This window comes from Schistocerca piceifrons, chromosome 5, assembly GCF_021461385.2.
Source record: "Schistocerca piceifrons isolate TAMUIC-IGC-003096 chromosome 5, iqSchPice1.1, whole genome shotgun sequence".
In the NCBI taxonomy this organism is placed as follows: Eukaryota; Metazoa; Arthropoda; class Insecta; order Orthoptera; family Acrididae; genus Schistocerca; species Schistocerca piceifrons.
In genome coordinates, this window is record NC_060142.1 from 116,324,709 (window position 1) to 116,345,403 (window position 20,695).

The 20,695-nt window shown below is 45.0% G+C and overlaps 1 long non-coding RNA gene across 1 annotated transcript in view; it reads right to left on the reverse strand.

Annotated features, from left to right (window-relative positions):
• The window catches only part of LOC124799320, a 159,388-nt gene that overhangs the window by 64,586 nt on the left and 74,107 nt on the right, over window positions 1-20,695 (reverse strand). Inside the window, exon 2 of the long non-coding RNA XR_007017015.1 lies at window positions 5,247-5,345. This is a non-coding gene — a long non-coding RNA (uncharacterized LOC124799320). The remainder of the gene's footprint in view (window positions 1-5,246; window positions 5,346-20,695) is intronic.

Here is a 20,695-nt window from a genome sequence, read left to right on the forward strand (position 1 = left end):
CGGCGAGATCTATTTATGAAATTTCAATGACCAACTTTCTCTTCCGAATGCGAAAATATTTTGTTGACACCCACCTACGTAGGAAGAAATGATCATCATAAAATAAGAGGAACCACAACTCGAACGGGAAGATCTAGGTGTTCCTTTTTCCCACGCGCCATTCGAGAGTATAATGGTACAGAAGTAGTATGAAAATGGTTCGATGAACCCTCTGCCAGTGTGAACTGCAGAGTAACCATGTAGATGTCGATGTAGATGTATTCAACAGAGGATCATTCTGAAATTCGGACTTCTAAAACATAATTCTTGCAATCAGAGCAATAAATCAAAAACATTTAATGCAAACAACAGTTGCTGACCCGCACCAGTGTCACTTTGCTCGGTATACAATGATGTGTAACAGTAAGGTCTTTGAAGGTCAACGAAGGTCAAAAAGGTGGCACGAACGTCCATTTACAGAAGGTGTTCGAAGTGATGACCATTGGTATCAATGCAGTGCTGCAATCTTCTTATCATGGATTGAGTGGTATTCCTAATCACCTCGGTATTATCGAACCACATCCTCTGATAATTCTCTCTTGTATATCGTGCAAATAGTAAATATTCGCCGAATACGGCGTATCCATCTAAAGTGCCATTGACATGTAAACACTATTCGACGATTTCGCAGTACAACACTAATAGGAACGATAAGAGTAGTGTTGTCGAATCAAGCGAATGTGAATGATGTATTCCTTCGAAGAACAAGTCGATATGCTTCTCATTTACGGAGAATGCCAACGAAAGTCAGTGAGAACTAGAGACTTATAAGCTGGAAGATATCCTCAACGTACTCACCCTACACGTCTTACATTTAAATATGTGTATGATAAATTGAGAACGACTGGATCTTTAACGCATCGGGAACATATCCGGCAAAAGAAAGTTACTAACGAGAAAACGGAAATTGGTACTCTTGCCACTCTGGTTCGAGATCCTTGTATTAGTTCGCGTCAAATCGCAAAGGAATCTGGCATGAGCCAGAGTTGTGTTGTTCGTCTTCTGCATTGCCATAAATATTATCCTTATCATATCAGTCTCCACCAAGAATTAACTGGTACGGATTGTATGCGTCGCACTGAATTCTGCCGATGGGCTCAACTTCAGATTCAGAGGGATGACACATTTATTAATTTGATTTTATTTACTGAAGAGGCTACCTTCACGAACCATGAAAATGTTAATTTAATGCATTATTGGGCAACTGAAAATCCATATTGGCTGAGGCAAGTTGCACACCAAAAACCGTGGTGGGATTCTGGAGGACACAATTATAGGCCCCTATTTCATCGAAGGAAATCTTAATAGTAGGAAGTTGTAACATTATGTGATTGCCTTATCATTTTAAATCATCACTAATCGAGCAGTCGCTCGGCAACAGCTACAGTTAGCAAATAATGTTGCGAGAATGTAAAAGGTGAACGACCAGTGACATAACTTGTTTATTGTCGAAGCGCCGTCAGAGATGCAGTGAGTTATTCACTTTGAAAACCGCGGCGCGAAAAACGGACAGAAGAAGAACACTTTTACACATTTTTTTTTTTTTTTTTTTTTTTTTTTTTTTTTTTTTTTTTTTTTTTTTTTTGGTGTACGAGATATTCTCGATGAACAGTTACTCATTCTTCTCTTGTCTCCTGTAACTTGTGTCGGACGCGCATGTCTTGCCGCCGTATTATTATTGTTAAAAATAATATTGTTCTAGTGTAAAGTAAATGTGTAATACTAAAAGTGCCTAGCAGTAGATTTATTGTGCGACGTGTATGTGAAAACGTCAAAGGAATTGTTTTCATTACGAGAAGTGCCAGTCAAAACGGCATCCATCTTAAATCCTTCATTGCAGTGTAAGTTCGTCTATTAATTGCCATAAATTCAAAGTTAAATGGAACTAGTGTATGGACTATTCATTTACTGTAGAATCTGTCTCACTTCTTCATGAAATTATTTAATTTTCTATATGTTTCTGCCAAATAGAGAGTTCACAGTCACGAATTCTTTCGTCGAGTTCGGACGGAAGTTGCATGCGGCGAAATATTTTCTCCGCGCCATATTCTACTGGTGAAAGCATGATAAACTACGGTCCCTTAGGAAATTCATGTTGAGCTATCCAAAATAATTATATTTTGAATAGGCATTTACTCTCCTCTGCAATGCAACTTCCGACTGATCAGACGATCCAACAAGAAACAGCCGCACACGGTTGGCGTTCGCAAATATGTTTCCACCGCTGATTATAGCTATATGTTACAGCACAAAAGTAACATATTGTTATAATTAGCGACTACGAACGGGGACATTTATAACTGTATGTTTATGTATACACATTACGTAAACATATCGTTATAAAGTACACCACATTCCTGCAAGAAACATTAGGTCTGTTATTGGAAGAAATACCTTTAGAAATAAGGAACAGAATGTGGTATCAACATGATGGGTGACCGTCACATTGTTCGCTGATGACTAGAAATGAGTGGCAGAGACAATTCCCAAATCGTTGGACTGGACGCGGAGGAGATGTGTCGTGGCCGGCTCGTTCGTCAGACTTGACGCCTCTGGATTTTTTCTTGTGGGGATTCGTAAAAGACATTGTTTACAAAGACGTTCCAACTACACGTGAAGATATGCGACAGGGAAATGTCAGAGCTTGTGCTTCGCTAAGTGCTGATATATAAAAATCTCGAGAATCCGATATATCGATAGTTAAGAAAACTACATCGTTGACGCCTCAAATATCTAAAAAGTATCGATATATCGATGAAAAAGATCGACTTACCGAACTATATAAATATCGGTTGCACATTGTAAATATACTGACCGTTTTAGAGCTGTATGTAAACTGAAGAAGTGTCATGATGGTCTCTCCTTTTGCAAAAGATGCCGCAATAGTCTCCCATTCGCAGTCCCCTCCCGGAGGGGAGGGGACTGCCAAGGAGGAGGTTACCATGAGAAAAAAATTGGATGATCAACGAAATAATAACATTGTATGATTTGGGGCGTGCAATGTCAGAAACTTGAACGTGGTAGGGAAACTAGAAAATCTGAAAAGGGAAATGCAAAGGCTCAATCTAGATATAGTAGGGGTCAGTGAAGTGAAGTGGAAAGAAAACAAGGATTTTTGGCCAGGTGAGTATAGAGTAATATCAACAGCAGCAGAAAATGGTATAACGGGAGTACGATTCATTATGAATAGATAAGTAGGTCAGAGAGTGTGTTACTGTAAACAGTTCAGGGATAGGGTTATTCTTATCAGAATCGACAGCAAACAAACACCGACAACGATAGTTCAGGTATACATGCCAACGTCGCAAACTGAAGGAAAAAATGTAAATGTCGAGTGACTAGGGCCTCCCGTCGAGTAACCGTTCGCCGGGTGCAAGTCTTTCGATTTAACGCCACTTCGGCGACCTGCGCGTCGATGGGAATGAAATGATGATGATTAGGACAGCACACCACCCAGTCCCTGAGCGGAGAAAATCTCCGACCCAGCCGGGAATCGAATACAGGCCCTCAGGATTGACTGTGGCGCTGACCACTCAGCTACCGGGGGCGGCCAAGCTGAAGATGAAGAGCTAGAGAAAGTGTATGAGGCTATTGAAAGATTAATACAGTACGTACATGGAGATGAAAATCTAATGATCATGGGGGACTGGAATGGAGTTGTAGGGAAGGAGTAGAAGAAAAGATTACACGAGAATATGGGCTTAGGACAATGAATGAGAGAGGAGAAAGATTAATTGAGTTCTGTAATAAACTTCAGCTAGTAATAGCAAATACTCTGTTCAGTAATCACAAGAGGAGGAGGTATGCTTGGAAAAGGCCGGGTGATACGGGAAGATTTAATGGTCAGACAGAGATTCCGAAATCAGATACTGGATTGTAAGGCGTACCCAGGAGCAGATATAGACTCAGATCACAACATAGTAGTAATGAAGAGTAAGCTGAACTTTAAGACATTAGTCGGGAAGAATCTTGTCATTTAGATTCTTGTTTTTAAGTAGTTGGTGTGCTATTTCTTCACATCGGGAAATTTTGTTAATCCATTCACAGCGCCATCCTCTAGTGCAGTCGCACTTCATTTGTGCCACGTATACTTGCTTCACACAGCCGAAGAGAAACAGTGGACGTAACGAGAGATCAAAAAGTAGTGAGACTCCTTCAGGCAGTGAAAGTAAAATTATATTCCACTACAGTTTGAAAAGAACGACTTCAAATATTTACAAAGAATCCTGTCGGAGGAACACTCACAACTGACTACTATACCAGTGGTTGAAAATCCCGCTATTGTTGTAAGTTTATTTTATTTAGAACACGAACTGTTTCGGTCTCCTGTACGGCCATCGTCAGGTGTTATAACTAGACAGTGTGACGCCGAGCGGAGCGGTGGACGAGTACAGGACGCGGTTAATACGAGCGAGCGGGGTTACAGCACAAAGTTATAAAACCTGATGATGGGCGTGTGAGAGACCGAAACCGGTCATGTTCTGAATAAAAGAAGGAACCTAACAACTGTAGCAGGATTTTCAAAATGTTGTTCAAATATTTACGGAAACTAGTGAAAAAATAATAAAATATAAATATCGGCTCTAGATATTGTCATTTCGGTACCCGCCAGGGTAGCCCAGGGCGCTAACGCGCTGCTTGCTGGACTCGGGCTGGCGCGCCGGCCCTGGATCGAATCCGCCCGGCGAATTAACGACGAGGGCCGATGTACCAGCCAGCCTGGATGTGGTTTTTAGGCGGTTTTCCACATCCCGCTAGGTGAATACCGGGCTGGTCCCCATGTTCCGCCTCAGTTACACGGCTAGCAGACATCTGAACACTTTCGCACTATTCTATGGATGACACTCGAAGCAGACAGTTGGGGGTACACTAGTTCCGTCCCAGGGGGTACGGGGTCGCGGCAGGTAGGGCATCCGGCCATCCTTTAAACATTAACATGCCAAATCCGATTAACGATGGCTGACCCTGCGGGACGAGGCCCAAGCGATAGATAGATATTGTCATTTCGGTATCGATATATCGCGGACACACCATCACCGGTATATAACGATAGTCCTTGGGAAATTATCGATATATCGATAGTACGTTACAGGGAGAACACGTGATCTGGGAGAGACGCTCCTCGCCCTTATCGGTGACAGCAGGTGGTCGGTGACGTCGGCGTGAAGCAGAAGGGCACACACAGTGGAGAGAGTCTGGGCACTCACCTGGTGGCGACGATCTGGAAGCGGCTGCTGGCGGCGTCGACGTCCGCGTCTGCGTGTATGGTGGGCGCGCGACCGCCGGCTGCGGTGTCCTCTTCGCACCTGCAACGAGTCGGCGAGGCGTGAGGAGACAGACCTGCACGGCGGCGCTCGCTTATCTGGCTGGCGGCGCTTATCTGGCGGCGCGGGGCCCGCGCTGGCTGTGCTGTGCTGTGCTGTGCAGTGCCTGCCGCCGCCGACGCCTCTCTATCTGCTCGCCAAAGTGTCGCCGCGCCTCACCTCACCCCGAGAAGACACCTTGGCGGGCAGAAGTACACTGCCGTGCAATATTTACGGACGAAAGTAACTTTAACGTCATGTGCCACTGCCAAGTAAAGTACCTCCATGAAACTTGGAGCATACAGACAGGGTGACTTTCTCCACAATGTACAACCTCTAGGGGTTGATCGATGAGAGGATAGGGAACAAAAAGGTCTAATGAACTTTCCATGCTAGAGACCATTCATTCAGTCATACGGTGTTACAGAGACTGCGGTCTAATACGCACTGTGCCATGCAGCCTCAGTTCCAGTATGGGTTCAAAATGGTTTGCACGTGCCTCAACGCATGTGCCGTAGCATGTTCTGCTTCACACGTTCATATCGGCCAGGCTGCATCCGAACAATGTCAAAGGCAGCATGAATACCCTGCTCCAGTGTCTCGACATTTGGAATGGGCTCTGCGTACACGATACTTTTGAGATGGCTCCATAACCAGAAATCACACGGGTTGAGATCCGGTGAACGAGCAGGCCGTGCAACTGGACCCTCTCGCCCGATCCATCGGCCCGGGGAAGACAATATTCAGATGCGTCCGGATGTTAAGTCCCATAGTACTCAGAGCCATTTGAACCATTTGATTACAGTGAGACGACTCGCACAGGATAGAGTGGAGAGTTGCATAAAACCAGTATGCGGATGAAAGGGCAATACAGCAACAGCTTCAGTGTAGTACACTAAAGGAAAACGAACAAAAATCAACACCCTAAAACCATTCATATTCACATATTCATTTATTTGTATCTTATGCGGGTGTGCACTGCATTTGGCCGTATTCCAAGGGCCGTAATCTTGTGGGCAGACCGTCTTGGACAACCAAATAGAATGATCGTATGGTACTGATGACCGGGAGTCCCCGCCTGGGGAAGTTCGATCGCCGAGATACTAGTATTTCCAATGGACGCCACACAGAGCGACTCGGATGGTGATGAAATGACGATCAGGACAACACATGGTCCCCGAGCGAAGAAAATCTCCGACATGGCCGGGAATCCAACCCGGACACTATGTACGGCAATCAGACGCGATGACCGCTTTTATATACGGAAGTGATTTTAACCTCCGTGTACAAACTCTAAGGATTGTTCTATGAGAGGATACGGAACAAAAAAGTCTAATGAAGTTACGTCCGGAAATGCATAGTTTCCATGCTAGAAATCATTTATTCAATCACACACGGTTAATACACGCTGCACCATGCACCTACAGTTACAGTATGCGTTGAAAATGGTTTCCATGTGCTCAACGCATGCATGTACGCTACGTAGCATGTTCTCCCTAACATGTTCACATCGACTAGGCTGCATCCGAACTGTGTCAAGGCATGAATACGCTGCTGCAGTGTCTCCACATCTGGAATGGGCTCTGCATACACGATACTTTTCAGATGGCCCCATAACCAGAAATATCGTGGGTTGAGATCCAGTGAACGAGCAGGCCATGCAACTGGAACCCTCGTCTGTTCCATCGACCAGGGAAGACACGACTGAGATGCGTCTTGACGTTAACGGCGAAGTGGGCTTACAGCACCGTCATGTAGCAGCCACGTAACCCTTCTAATCATCAACGGCACTTCTTGCAGCAGGGGAGGCAAAGTCACCCGAAGAAACACCGATAGTTTCGCTTTGGCGACGTGGAAGCAAGACTGGTCCCAAAATACGGTCGCCAATTTTCCCAGTCCACACATTCCGCCTGCACCGATGCTGATAATTTCCTGTCACCATAGCATGGCGGTTCTGCATACTATTCCGCAGATGACTGTTATGAAAGTTGAAGAAAGCTCTCGCCGTAAAGGTGGCCTCATCTGTAAATAGGATGGATAACACAAATCCCGGAATCGTGGTTGCCTGGTGAAGAAACCAGTGACAAAACTGCTCGCGATGTGGAAAGTCTGCCGCTAGTAAGCCGTACAGACGCTGTAAGTGAGATGGGTACTAACAACTGTCATGGAGACTGCTCCACACGGTCGTCTGGCTTACCATGTACTGGCGGAACAACTGTCTGGTACTGACACGGCTGTTAATCACATTTCTCTCCAAGTCTGATGTCCGAACATTTCGGGTTAAATCTTCATGATTTCCTGCTACCTGAAACGACCGTTTCAGACAAACGCTGAAACACTGTTGCAACAATGAATGCTGTGCTTCTTGTCGGCGGGGCCAGGTCTCCTTATACAACCTTGCTGCCCGCCGCCCGTTGCCATTTGCCTTTTCGTAAGCAAACATCATGTCGGCAAGCTCTCCATTCGAATACGGAACCATTGTGTACAACGCTGTATCACATCCACTATAAGGTGCGTCACCAAGAGAAGTGGATCGGACACAACACTACCAATTACTATGGCAGGAGAGGGCTCTAGGGCATGACATATGAGGAACAGTACCATCCTCTAGGAGGAAACCATGCATACTTTAACTGTGGCTGCTTGGTACAAAGCGTATTAGACCGCAATCTCTGTTTACAAAAAAATAGCTCTGAGCACTATGGGACTTAACTTCTGCGGTCATCAGTCCCCTAGAACTTAGAACTACTTAAACCTAACTAATCTAAGGACACCACACACATCCACGCCCGAGGCAGGATTCGAACCTGCGACTGTAGCGGTCGCGCAGTTCCAGACTGTAGCGCCTAGAACCGCTCGGCCACTCCGGCCGGCTCTCTGTTTACAATGTATGATTGAATAAATGGTCTCTAGCTCGGAAACCATGCAATTCCGGATATCAGTTCAATAGATCTTTTTTATTACGTATCCATTCATCGATCAGCCCCTAGAGTTTATATGCAGTGGAAAAAATCACCCGGCATAATGAACTACTCCAGAATACAGGGTGTTCGAAAATTCCCGTTACAAACTTCTAGGACTTTTAGAGGGGAGTGAGAAGATAACATTTTGAACAGGAACCGACGTCCAGAAACGTACCGTTTTCGTGCTCCAGCAGATTGAAAACGTTTTTGCTACGCATCCAACAGACTAGTCATGGTGGGGAGTGCTTATGTCGGACCAGCTGATGTCATTTGACGTCTATCCTACCTCTCTGACCTGAATCGAGCTTCATTCACGTGTCTGAGAGTGTTAGAGCAACATGATAGAGTACACGTTTGCAGAACAAACCGTCATGATCCTTGTGAAAGCCGAAGCTCACGGGAATGGAAGAGCCGATCGTCGCCTTTATCAAAATCGTTCTCCGCAACGTCCGATCCCATTTCATACCCTTTTCGCCACGATTACGCAACGGCCTCGAAAAACGGTAGCTACACCGCCCAAGGAGACGCTGGATACCCGAACTGGAAGAAACCGTACTACATCGCGTTGAAGAGAACCTGTAATCATACGATCTTCAAAGTTTTGAGGGTTCATTACCCGCCTGCAAAATTATGTTTTCGCATACCACAATCCCCAGGCCACAACAACGATCATGAATGAGATTTTCATTCTGCAGCTGAGTGTGCGATGATATGAAACTTCCTGGCAGATTAAAACTGTGTGCCGGACCAAGACTCGAACTCGGGACCTTTGCCTTTCGCGGGCAAGTGCTCTACCAACTGAGCTACCCAAGCACGACTCACGCCCCGTCCTCACAGCTTTACTTCTGCCAGTACCTCGTCTCCTACCTTCCAAACTTTACAGAAGCTCTCCTGCGAACCTTGCAGAACTAGCACTCTTGGAAGAAAGGATAATGCGGAGACATGGTTTAGCCACAGCCTGGGGGATGTTTCCAGAATGAAATTTTCACTCTGCAGCGTAGTGTGCGCTGATATGAAACTTCCTGGCAGATCAAAACTGTGTGCCGGACCGAGACACTGAAGTCACCTCGGGACCTTTGCCTTTCCTTGCCCGCGAAAGGCAAAGATCCCGAGTTCGAATCTCGGTCCGGCACACAGTTTCAATCTGTCAGGAAGTTTCAACAACGATCATGTTCAACAATGCTGGACGAACCCTCATACGCCGAGGGAACACGTCATGCATCCAGGAACACTGTCGAACGTGATTACTTATGGTGTGAGGAGGCATGCAGTTGGATGGCCGTACTGACCTTCAGATCTTTGAAACGGTACGTACAGTCACCGATCAACGTCATTGTGACACAGTGCCGGCCGGAGTGGCCGAGCGGTTCTAGGCACTACAGTCTGGAGCCGCGACACCGCTACGGTCGTAGGTTCGAATCCAGCCTCGGGCTTGGATGTGTGTGATGTCCTTAGGTTAGTTAGGTTTAAGTAGTTGTAAGTTCTAGGGGACTGATGACCTCAGCAGTTAAGTCCCCATAGTGCTCAGAGCCATTTTTTGTGACATAGTATTCCTTCGCCACTCGCGTCATTGTGGGGCGTATTCGGCCCTGACTTCATTTCTGTGGATGACAATACCCCACCGCATCAAACTGCGTCGACGGAGGAGCTTTTGGAACGAGAGGATATTCGGCAAATGGACTTGCCTACCCGTTCCCCGACTTAAATCCAATGGGTTAGGGGTTATGCGTGTGGCATGCGTTAGAGGGACGTATTTCAGGACGCCCACATACGCCAACGACCGTCCAACAACCGTGCTGGTGAGGGAATGGGACGCCCTAGCACAGGAACTCTTCACCAACCAATTTTCCAGCGTGGGAGCACGTTGCAGAGCATGCATTGCCGTCCATGGTTGTCACACGCCCTATTAAGAACCACGCCCCGCCTTCTGTAGTGTCCAGGCGACCATCATGAATCGCTGTGACTTCAGTGTAATTATTGTCTTTGAATACGGGCCCGGGCTCGATTCCCGGCTGGGTCGGGGATTTTCTCCCCTCAGGGACTGGGTGTTGTGTTGTCTTCATCATCATTTCATCCCCATCCGGCGCGCAAGTCGCCCAGTGTGGCGTGTGGTGTCGAATGTAGTAAGACCTGCACCAAGGCGGCCGGACCTGCCCCGTAAGGGGCCTCCCGGCCAATGACGCCAAACGCTCATTTTCATTTCCATTGGCTTTGAATAAGAGTGCCATTTATTTTCATCTCACACTGTATTTATTTGCCTTACTTTCTAGGCGCTACAGTCTGGAACCGCGCGACCGCTACGGTCGCAGATTCGAATCCTGCCTCGGGCATGGATGTGTGTGATGTCCTTCGGTTAGTTAGGTTTAAGTAGTTCTAAGATCTAGGGGACTGATGACATCCGAAGTTAAGTCCCATAGTGCTCAAATTAAAAAAAAAAAGAAAAAACTTACTTTCTGTACTATAGCAGTGTATGGTTCAGGTTTCCTCGAGCTATGTTACCTGACAGTGGAACATCATGCGAAAGTTACTTTCGTCCTTAGGTTTTGCACACCACTTGTCTATAGCGGACTTTACAATTCACATTCTCATTTCATTCATCATATTTCATTAATATTATCTTGAGTGTACATACTCTAATAAGATCAATGAAGTACTGGGTATGTCATTACACATAGAGCAGTTATTCAAATGCGAAACATCACCGACGTAAACGTCTCGAGTTGCTAGTAACTACAATGCAAATGCTAGCATTTTTAAGTTTATATTAATTTCTATTGGCTGTCGGTAACTAGTGCTCTGCTGTTAAAGTTTCCCTTCAACAGTAATGAGAAGCCAGAGAAAAACGTCAACCGACATATCGTCAGAGTTTTGGAATACTGGTAAGGAAAGCTGTTGCTGCAATTCAGTGTTAAGTGCACTACCTCCATGTATTTCATGCGTACGTACTAACGTTCGTGTCCTACGTCATTTTGCTTACTGCCTACTTCGTAAAAAACGGAGCACTCGTCACGAAAAACAATTATCTCTGAATAGCATTGTTTTGGATCGTGATTGTATATTGTGTCCTGTATTCCGATCGTTTGGTGCCAAAACAGAGAAAATGTAGCGTTCATAGCCTACGCCCGTTATTCCCTCATCTCTTCTGTTCCCTCTAGTGTAAATGCTTGTTCACACTACACAAACGAATGGTAGTGAACAATGGCAATTTGTATGTGAATGGTCGTCGGTTGCTTTCGATTCCATTCGCTCGAGTGTAAACCGAGCTCAAACGTAACGACTAAATTTTGTAACGAAAGAACTTGGTATGGTCGAGACACATGCCCTTTACAAAGTAGTGGTTACTGAACGTATTGTAGCCATTACAGATACATACTTACCCCTCACTTATCCCGTTGTGGCTGTAACTGTGCTCATGAATATGAGAAGATTCTCTTTCGTGAAGACATTTTTCTTTTTACATACTGGTGATTAACCAAGTTGCCTGTATTGGTTTTAATAGTAACTGTTGAAACTGCAAGAACTGAACTCGTTGTCGTATCAAAGTAATTCTAAATTCAATCGCCACACCACTGCCTGACATAGGCCACTACAGGTAGACACGGCGGTATAGCTTACGGCCACCGTCGGCAGATTCTGTGCCGTCACCATGTTGAAAACCGCTTTTAATGCTGTGAACTGAAGAAAAGCAGGGGATCTGCCGTATGACGGAATCCATAGCGTGTAGAAAGAAGGAATTGGAGGACAGTCAAGGCTGCTGACTCGTCACAGACAGATACGTGTTGCGTGACTTGCTGCACTGAGAATAATGAATATCAGGAGTGCGAAACCAGCGAGTCGACAACAACCTGCAGGGAAGGACAGGTGAGTGATGAAATATTTCCGTTACTTCGAATCTACTGAGATTAACGGATTGGAGGAACAGGAAAATTTCGGCTCACCACCGTGGTTAGACGAGCAGCGATCATGTACTACATAGTTTTATCTTGTGGCTTCGGTTTTACGTGTCTTACCCGGGTTCCCGGGTTCGATTCCCGGCGGGGTCAGGGATTTTCTCTGCCTTGTGATGGCTGGGTGTTGTGTGCTGTCCTTAGGTTAGTTAGGTTTAAGTAGTTCTGAGTTCTAGGGGACTGATGACCATAGATGTTTAAAGTCCCATAGTGCTCAGAGCCATTTGAACCATTTTTTTTTACATGTCTTATGGAAAAAAATGGTTCAAATGGCTCTGAGCACTATGTGACTTAACTTCTGAGGTCATCAGTCCCCTAGAACTTAGAACTTATAGCTAACTTAGAACTTATAGCTAACTAACCTAAGGACATCACACACATCCATGCCCGAGGCAGGATTCGAACGTGCGACCGTAGCGGTCGCGCGGTTCCAGACTGTAGTGCCTAGAACCGCTCGGCCATACACTATGATGCTACAAGTGGATACAATACGAGATGTCGACATAAGGTAGGAGAACAGCCGTAGCGAAAAATACATCGCCTGTGGGACTGACTCACTCTCCAAAACAACACAAGACGAAATTCACATAGACGCAGGTTCAGCGGGAGAGGGGAGGCGTCAAGGTGCCCATAATATCCCACCTCAACCTACCGAACATTTCAGTAAAAGTAATGCCATCTGATGTTTTCCCGGCAAATTTCTAACTTGGAGAATACTCAGGGATTCGCTTGGGTTACGTGGTAAGTCGTCTGTGTTATTTCGGCGAACAGACTTGTCGCCATCTTCAGGCGTTTCCTTATGATTGCTGATCTGTTCCTGTCAGCGTCCTACATGCGTTGGCCGTTACCCCCTTCATCACACCACTGCTGTTGCTGCAGCCGCCGTGGTGGATGGTGGCGCTGGCAAAGCCCGCATGCGAACTCTGGTCACGTCCCCACTAGGACTGTTCATAAAATATCGACGATTCGAAATTTTTCCTCTATATATATATATATTCTCTGATACATCGATATACTGATGTTGAAATGTTTACATCGAGTGCCGATATTTTTATTTTATATTATATTTTGTTTGCAATTTTCGTTGCATATTTGAAATTGTTCTTTTGAAATTGTAGTAGAACATAATTTAACTTTCACTGTGTGAAGGAGACTTACTGGTTTCTGAGCGTTCATCACGTCCACCCGTCTTTGACTGTGTGAAGCAAGTACAGGTGGCACAAAGAAGCAGCCCGATTGCATGCGTGAGCTGGGGGTGGGGGGTGAGGGAGAGGGCGTGATTAAAACAACTAGATTTCCGACGTGATGAAATAGCACACCAGCAATTTCTTCACACCGGCATTGTTCAAAAACAGTTGCTGAAAATGACGAACAAAAATCTACATGACAAGACTAGTCTTTGCGGTGGACGGGGACGTGTGACGTGCGACAAATGCTGACGTAATCGGCGCTCAGCGCTACCAGCAGAAACTGCAACGTTTAGCTTCAGCATCCAGTTCTGAGACTAGAACTACTAGGTCGCTGGCATTGGCAGAAATTAAAAAAAAAAGGAAAAAAAGGTGAAGTGTTCCAGACAAATCCGGGATGTGACGAAACCGAACGACGGGCCCATCGGACATCGTTTATTGTGCCGCTTACATGCAGATACCATTGTAAGCAAAGTGGTTAGCGTCAAGCTTGAACGTGTATCTTTTCCTTTAAATTATTGCTGTAAGGGGTTTAACCTGGCTGCTAGGTTGCTGATGTACAGAATATCTAATAATAAATCAGTACTTAAATATACAGTTCTAAAACCGGCAGTGCTGCCGATTTTTGTATGGGCCGGTAAATCGACACTTTTGCCGTCGATATACAGACCCTTCTTTCCGTTATATCAAGAGCCGATGATGATTTTTTTTAAATATCGATATAGCAGGTTTCCGCTATTTTTAAAAATATCAGCAGTCCTCGTCTCCACACTATCGCCACCATGTGTGGATCTCACAGCACAGGAACACTTCGCTTTTTTTGGCTCACAGCAGGCTGTCATGCCTGACGTTTCTGCAGAAAAGTCAGCATAATCTTGGGGCGACACAGTGTCAAAGTGTATTGCGCATTCCCTCTAACGTCTTGGACACTACTAGGTTCAGATCAAAAGCCTACCACACCCTTGCCAATGCGGCAAGGCATACAATGGGAGAACTATACGCACGGTACAAGAAATGTACCGTGAACGCAGACGCCAGCTGAATTACGTGAAACCACCAAATCAACCGTGGCCGACCATGGTATATAAAAAACTGTAGATTAAAACAAAGGCAAGATATTTGGTCTTTTTTGCTTCTGGGATCGTCTGATTATACAGGGTGTTACAAAAAGGTACGGCCAAACTTTCAGGATACATTCCTCACACACAAATAAAGAAAAGATGTTATGTGGACATGTGTCCGGAAACGCTTAATTTCCATGTTAGAGCTCATTTTAGTTTCGTCAGTATGTTCTTCCACCTACGCTCAATGGAGCACGTTATCATGATTTCATACGGGATACTCTACCTGTGCTGCTAGAGCATGTGCCTTTACAAGTACGACACAACATGTGGTTCATGCACGATGGAGCTCCTGCACATTTCAGTCGGTGTTCGTGCGCGTCTCAACAACAGATTCGGTGACCGATGGATTGGTAGAGGCGGACCAATTCCATGGCCTCCACGCTCTCCTGACCTCAACCCTCCTGACTTTCATTTATGGGGGCATTTGAAAGCTCTTGTCTACGCAACTCTAGTACCAAATGTAGAGACTCTTCGTGCTCGTATTGTGGACGGCTGTGATACAATACGCCATTCTCCAGGGCTGCATCAGCGCATCAGGGATTCCATGCGACGGAGGGTGGATGCATGTATCCTCGCTAACGGAGAACATTTTGAACATTTCCTGTAGCAAAGTGTTTGAAGTGACGCGGGTACGTTCTGTTGCTGTGTGTTTCCATTCCATGATTAATGTGATTTGAAGAGAAGTAATAAAATGAGCTCTAACATGGAAAGTAAGAGTTTCTGGACACATGTCCACATAACATATTTTCTTTCTTTGTGTGTGAGGAATGTTTCCTGAAAGTTTGGCCGCACCTTTATGTAACACCCTGTAGATGTCACTGAAATTAGTCTAAATCGTTCTAATTAACGAAGCTACAGGCCCATAATTGAGATAGTCGTGCTTTTCCTGAGACGTGATATAACATAGTGTTCCCGTATTGCGGTGTCCGCACCCGACGACGAAATACGGTGCACAAATCACCAAAACGTGTATAAGCAGTGTACTGCCCATGTTAGGATACGGAAGCAGAGAACGACAGCAGCGCTCCTAGTGGTCTCGCAGTCAACTTCGAATACGGGAAACATGGCGCGAAAATCCATATTCTTGCTTTTGGAAATACGAGTATCTGATAACAATATTTTTTTATTTACAGTTTGTGGATGGGCCTCGTAGTTCAGTTGTGAAATGCGTGACTGAAAACGTTTTTGTGACATTACAAAGCAATTTATTCGAGAAATCCCAGTCAAAAACTAAGATTAACTTCTGCACATGACTGGGGTTCACAGTCACGTAAAATTTTCTAAATGACATCATGGTCGCCAATTGTCTATAAATTTACTTATTTGCAAAATCCAATATTGCAATGTCTACCGCGTGGCCATTATCTAGTGGAAATAATTGCCCTTTAGCACATGACAAAATGTAATAATCATTTTGTTCGACGTGACACAGAATCATACTGTGTTCCTCATTACGGCATCCTATGTGTATTGCACTCTTTGAACTGCTGTTGCTCGTATTTTGCTCGATTTTTGGTCGTACCTGTAGTATTGTGTGGAGTAAATGACTGCATATTTACTTGCATGTCTGAAAGAACAGATACAGCTGACGATCCACAGCAGTACGAAATAATTCGAATTTTATTTGCTGATACGAATTCTTTGACATCAGCTGTCTTGGGTATAGAAATACCATCAACTGTTGACATATGAAAATTTATCAAATTTCGTAGGTCAATAGTAGGCAGTATATCTATACCCAACATAGCTCACGTCAATGAATACGTAATCAGCGAATAAATTTTAGGTTCCATATTTGTTTTTGTTCCATATAAAACAGAAGGTTGTTTCGTCGCAAGGCGGTCTTAGAGTCACATACAAGTATTCGTGATGTACGAGTGCGTGTGCTAAATGCTCGATTTAACATCGCTCTAAGTATGTTGCACGTATTCAACTTATTTTTGTTCCCATCCATTTTTCGTACCTTCTCACATATAATGGAGAACTCCATGTTAGCAGCTATTGTCAGAATTGGTATTCAACTTCATTACATCTTGACACATAATGAGTATGAACTTCTGCTTTAATGGTGTTGCTTCTTGCAACGAAACCAGCTTTTTGTCAACCGCGAAACGAGAATAAATGTGTAAGACTTTAAATTGCCGAATAAGAAAACGAAATGATGAATGACTGCTACACTTGCAGCGCTGCAAGTGAGCTGGCAGCGAACCGAGACCATGTTACCGAAGTCCTGCTAGAGTTTCACCGCCCTGGCGCGGAGAATGGGGTCCTCAGTTCCTAGCCGCGCGTTGCAGTGATGTCATACTAGGACGCACATAACGCAACCACACATTTCCTTGCACTTTCATCAGGTCCAATCAGTTTACAGAGAACACTTTACAGCAACTGTAAGCCTCATCAGACTACTTTTCTTAACACGCTCTGTATGAAGCCCTGCGTTCGTGCTTTTTACCAACAGATCGCTTTCAATGACCAGACAACCTCTACAATGTGTAGCCTTGTAACGAGTGCGTAAAATGCAGCCTTTTTCACGAAGCCGCGAACCTAGTTACAACTGTAGATACTAGCGTCGCATAAAAATTACTCCTTTTAGTTTAAGGTTGGCAACACAAAACAGACAGCTGCAATAAGTCTGCTGCACCGTCGAGTGCAGGAGTCATAAAGACCAGCTGCTGAGAGGAGAGCTTGATGTTTTCGCGTACAAACGACAAAGTGGCTCGTTGAGTCACTTGCGCCGGTATCGCGTGTCATTCTTGGAGTCGGCGAGGGAAGCGCGCGCATTTCGTACATTGCCTCAACGGCAGTGCGCGCCCCGGCTGTTTAGCCCTGTCGGAGCGCCTCGGTCTCAGGTTTCTCCGCTAGGTGGCAGCTCTAGCAAGGGAGCGAGGCAGTTCCAAGAAAACCCGCCAGGCGGCAGGAGACATCTTAACGCAGAGGATCTGTATACAGCACGTATAGGGGCTCTCTGTACGACACACTGGTATTACTGATCAGAGACTTAGCTCAACGTCGAGAGGCCGTACTGTTGCTAACGATTAGCAAATAGCACTTCCTATGAAAACAGCTGTATTGCATACGCTGGGAAGTAATTGCATATGTCTGCTGTCATTATACAAAAGTTAACTGGGAGATACGCTGATAAATCTCTTCACATCTGCATAATACAACACATAAATAACAGCACGGTTGCACAACCAGATGGTCTGTATGCTTCGGGTACCCTGTGCCTGAATCGAAAAGGATAAGTCGACAATCCGCTTAGAAGAGAACGCAGCATACTACGAAGGATGTTAGTCAAAGGATGTGTTGACGTAAAGTTCGATTGCGAAACGAGATGGAACCAGTACAATAACGATTTAAAAAGAAATTTATTTATTCATTTATACGTGTCGAAAGCGTAGCATACAAAACGTAGGGGGGAAAAACAGATTAAATATATAAAATAAATACATACGAAGGAAATACAGATACAATACGAGGCAATTAGAACCGTATAATAATAGCCGGCCGCTGTGGTCGAGCGGTTCTAGGCGCTTCAGTCTGGAACCGCACTGCTGCTGCTGCGGTCGCAGGTTCGAATCCTGCCTCGGGCATGGATGTGTGTGATGTCCTTAGGTTAGTTAGGTTTAAGTAGTTCTACGTTCTAGGGAACTGATGACCTCAGATGTTAAGTCCCATAGTGCTCAGAGCCATTTGAACCATTTTTGAACGATATAATAATAGTTATACATAAACAAATTACCAACACTAAATACAAACAGATCAAAAATTAGAAACCTCGATGGCATTCTCACTGTCCCGCAATAGATCCAGGGACAAGGGAACTGAGAACACATGTACATGTGCTTCTCCTTTATTCGACTCCACATTCGCATGAAGTTCCATTTGACCATATTATCCTTTATTCCCACACTTCTTAGTCTGTTGAGAGATTTCCACGTTTTCCATTTCAGATTTTCGCATGGAGGAGGGGACGGCGGAGGGAGGGGGGGGGGGGGCGAAGGGCCTCCAAAGGTGTGGGATCCATGATGCAATGTTTGCGTTTCTGGTTGTCCACAGGTTGTATCGTTCCACCGACGGCGATGCACTGTCATTGACGGAAGTGTTTAGAAAGCTCTTCCCAGATTTCAGTCCGCGTGGGGGAGGGTGGTGTTCTTGCAACAGGTGTCCGCAGCTCGTGGTCTAGTGGCTAGCGCTGCTGCCTCTGGATCACGGTGTCTCGGATTCGATTCCCGACTGAGTTGCGGATTTTCTCTGACAGGAGATTGGGTGTTTGTGTTGTCCTCGTCATTTCATCATCGTCGTTCCTGACAGTGGCTAGATTGGATAGTGTAAAAATTGGACTGTGTAAAAAATTGGGAGTTTGTACAGGTGCTGATGACCGCGTAGTTGAGCGCCCCACAAACCAAACAAACTTGCAACGGGTGAGCGGCCTTTAGTTCTACTTTGCATCTGTCTGTGTTCGTAGGAACTTCCCGTCTTATATCTGGTGGGGCTAACCCCGCCAGGCCGTAGAATTTGCAGGTAGGCGTTGCCCGCAAGTATCCTAATGTTATTCTACACGTAGAAATTCTTCCAATCCTTATGTGCCATACAGCAAACCAGTGCTTAACAATATTGGTTAAAAGCAGTCTTGGTTGCAATTTCAACGCGTAGTTGAAAAATAAAAAAACTAAAATTCAACCGAGACTGCTTTTAACCAATATTATTCTACGCGTCTCGTTGACAATAACATCCACATGCCTTGCATGAACAGGGCAGGCATATTCGGCAGCAGAGTAACAAAGCAAGTGCTGATATTCTGAGTATTGCCGGTTGGTAACCCATCTGCTACCTGTGAGCTTTCTGGTCATGTTACTGCGGCCGGATACTTTTTGTTTTAGGTTTAGGCAGTGCCTCCTAAATGTCAGCGCACGGTCCAGCGTGACCCCCAAATACATTGCTCTATGACAGTGCTCTAGCTCCACGTCATCCCACACGACTTTTAGTTTTCGGTTGAAGTCTTTGTTTCGTAAATGAAGAGCGCATACTTGAGATTTACCACGATTCGGTTTCAGGTAGTTATTTCAGTTCTATGCCGCGAGAATGTGAAGTCCATTTGCTGGATGCCGCTCTGCTATTTCGAAGTCTTTGGCTTGAGATTTAGATCCAGATTGTCAGCATAGAAAAAGCTTTCTGCGTTAAGAGATTGTGGCTGGTCGTTGCTATGGATGTTAAACAAGTCTAGTGCTAAGACGCTACCTTGAGGTAGAGCAGTCTTTTGTGTTCTCCATCTACTTTTCTTGCCATCTAGTTCGACGCAGAATCTGAAGGATAGTTCCTATGAAGCTGGTAAAGTCATAATTTCTCGTTAATTGATATATTTTGTGCAAGATGATATTGTGCTGCGCACTATCATAAGCTGCGAAGAGATGCACGAATACTGCTCCTGAAACCAGCTCAAAACCATCCTCGATATTCTGTGTCAAGTCGAGTATTTGTGGTGTACAATTTTTATTTGGTCTAAATGCAGCTTGTTGTGGGTCAGTGGGTGACAGGGCTGAGACGACTAAGCGACATTTTTTCGAGGATTTTAGAAAGACGGCGCAAAAGAGATACGGGGCGAAAGGTCTTGGCATGGCAAGCTCGCTTGCCGGGTTTCAGTACGGCGATGATCCTTGTCCTTCTCCATATTTTAGGAATCTGCTATGGAGTTAGACAGTTATTATAGAATTGCAGTAGCCATACCACAGTCGCAGGCCCAAAACGCTTTATCTGCTCCAGCAGCAAATCGTCAAGTCCTGGCGCCTTGCCGGATTTACACTTTTTAATAGCAGTTCCGTAGAAATACTGGAACACGTGAGGCAATACTGACCTTACGACTTATCTTACAAGAAAGATTAAGGAAAGGCAAACCTACGTTTCTAGCATTTGTAGACTTAGAGAAAGCTTTTGACAATGTTAACTGGAATACTCTCTTTCAGATTCTGAAGGTGGCAGGGGTAAAATACAGGGAGCGAAAGGCTATTTACAATTTGTACAGAAACCAGACGGCAGTTATAAGAGTCGAGGGGCATGAAAGGGAAGCAGTTGTTCGGAAAGGAGTAAGACAGGGTTGTAGCCTCTCCCCGATGTTATTCAATCTGTATATTG